Here is a 3,065-nt window from a genome sequence, read left to right on the forward strand (position 1 = left end):
GGACGTATCTTCTTCCTTACTGGTCTCTGTCTCGTTGGCTTCTGCTTCACGTAAAGTTCACCTGCTCCATCAGGAAATGCCCTATTATCGGTATAAGTCACATCAGTGGTAGTAACTTCATCAAGGGCTTCACTGTTTCCCTTATCAAATCTGAGTAGAGTTTCTTCTTCGACAGTGGTTTTTCCAGGTGACACGTCTTCAGTGGCATCTTTTGTTTCATTGTTCACTTCATCCCAACTGAAATGTCCTGGACCATGATAAAGCCAAAGCCTGTTGGCATTCACCACCTTTGGCTTACATCGCCGACCACATTTTATTCGGAAAGTCACGTCTGAGAGACGATCCACTATGTCATATGGGCCTTCCCATGGAGAAGACAACTTAGGAGACTTCCCATTGGTCTTCCTGGGATTATACAACAACACCTTGTCTCCTGGTTCAAGGCTGACTTCAGTAGATCTCTTATCAAAAGATAGCTTCATGGAATCAGTCGACGCTTTAAAGTTTGAATGCACTTGATGATGAATATCATCCATCCGTTCAGATAACACTTTCACAAACTCTGACACATTTTCAGGCAACTCTTCGTTAGCTGGGCATCTTGTTATCAGGTCCACTGACAACCAAAGTTCCCGACCAAACATCAACTTTGCTGGAGTGTATCCAGTGGCTTCATGCTCTGCTGTCCTATAGACCACCAACAGTGGAGGGAGTAAGACATCCCAGTCATCTTGGCGACTATTACAAAACTTTGCCAGTTCCTGTCCCAGTGTCCAATTGTACTTTTCTACCATCCCATGAGACTGTGGGTGAAGTGGCGTTGTTCTGATCTTTCGGATGCCAAACAACTTGCAGCATTTATGGAACACAGCTGATTCAAAGTTACGGTCTTGATCTGAATGCAGTTCATATGGCATACCAAATCTGAAGAAGAAATCACTAATAGCTGAAGCTACAGTTTTAGCTTCCTGATTTGGTATTGCATATGCCTCAGGCCACTTGGTGAAATAATACATTACCATACAAATGTACCTGTTTCCAGCACGGGTTTGGGGCAAAGGACCAGCAATGTCAATGGCCACTCTTTCCATTGGTGTGTTAACTTGATATAACTTCATTGGAGCATGTCCCTCATTCTTGGGTCCCCTTTTAGCACAACATGTACTGCATGTCCTGCACCATTCTTCCACATCTTGCCTAATACCTATCCAGTAAAATCTCTGTCATAGGTGACTCAATGTCTTCTTAACTCTGAGATGTCCTCCTGTTAAAGTATCATGGGATTGACGCAGCACAACTTCCCGTAACTTTCTCGGTATAACCGTTTGCAAGGTCGTCACTTTCCCATCTGCAGTTCCCATCTCCGGAGAAGAATACCATCTTCAAGCTTCAACTGGTCCCACTGTGCCCAATAGTTCTTTGTCACAGGGCTTAGACTAGACACCTTTTACCAAGCAGGGTGCAAAACACTTACTTCTAGAAAATCAATTATTGGCTTCAAATCTTGGTCTTTCTCCTGCTCTGATTTAATATCCATATTTGGTTCCATTTCGCCATCATCAACTCCCTAAGTCATATTGATTTCAGCTTAATGACACCTGGTTAGTTCAACCTCTCTTTTAACACTTACTGGAATTTGGCCTTTGTTGTTCCCAAACGTCATTTTATCAAAATTAATTACAAACCTCTTCGGTAGGAAGTAGTCCAATCCTAGTATGCATTGGTCTTCAATGTCAGCCAAGTATACTTTGTGTCTGTCCATCATGCCTATGAGCTCAATAGTTGCCCACACTGGTCCCCACAACCTTGCAGAATGTCCTGTCATGTGACAGAGCTTCTGTATAACTTCTGGTACTCCTTTTTGATCTAGCACCTTGATACTCATAAGGGTTTGCTGAGATGTAGAATCTATGACAAAGTTGCACCCTTGGCCGTCCAGCTTTCCTGTCACGTAAACACTATGTGTGTTTGGCATTTTACACTTAGCTGTCTGGACTTTCACAATTGGGGTTGGTGGGCGTACCTCAACACCAACCACTACTGCTTTCCTCGAGGCTGACTTATTGGTAATATTCTTTTTACACTGGCTCCTCAAATGTCCTTGCTCTCCACAGTTCCAACAACATTTCTGGGTAGCAGCCTTTCCTGCTGTGCGATCTTCCCTGTGTTGAAGTTTCCAGCATTGAGCTTTCTTGTGCCCAGTTTTGTTACAGTGCCAGCAAAGTCCCTCAAACCTCTCTGAAAGCTGACCTTTTCTGGCCTTGAATCCTGACGACTGTACCAACCTTGGTACCTCTGTGCTAGACTTAACATAGGATTCGAATTCAAGATCTCTGGCCATTGCATCCTGCATGTTAGGAGGGTGTGCTTGCTTCACTTGTATCTTCAGTTGTGGACTGTCCAAGGCGCCTAGAAACTGATCCCTCAGCAACAGCTTAAGGACATCGGGTGGTGCAGTTGGGTAGGCCGATTGCGCTATACTTTCCAAGTCCTGTGCCAGCTCTTGTAGTCTCTCCCCTTTAGCATGGACTCTAGTCTTAAACCTAGCTCTGTAAACTTCGGACTGATTTTGGGTTCCATACCTAAGTGATAGAGCAGCTATGAGTGCTCTATAGTTGTGCCTGTCGTCTACTGACAACTGTCCAAGTAATTCTAGTGGTTGTCCCTTCAAGCTTGTTGCCAGGTGCACTGCCTTCTGCTCATCTGTCCATTCATTCATTTCCGCCAGGAGCTCAAATTGTGCTCTATATGCTTCTCACGGTGCCTTCCCATCGAATTCTTTTCTTTTTACTCCAACAACTGCTGTAATCTCTCTTGTTTATTTGCTGTTCGAGCTGCCACTGTTGCAGGTTTTCTTGCCACTGCTGTAATTTCTCTTCTTGTTTCTTTTCTCTTTCCTCCAACCACCGCTGTAATTTCTCTTCTTGTTTCTTTTCTCGTTCTTGTTGTTTCTTTTCTTTCCCTTCCAGCCTCTGCTGTAATCTCTCTTCTTGTTTATTGTCTCGTTCTTCTTGTTTCTTTTCTCGTTCTTGTTGTTTCTTTTCTTTCCCTTCCAGCCTCTGCTG

Source organism: Limulus polyphemus, unplaced genomic scaffold, assembly GCF_000517525.1.
Source record: "Limulus polyphemus unplaced genomic scaffold, Limulus_polyphemus-2.1.2 Scaffold422, whole genome shotgun sequence".
Lineage (NCBI taxonomy): Eukaryota > Metazoa > Arthropoda > Merostomata > Xiphosura > Limulidae > Limulus > Limulus polyphemus.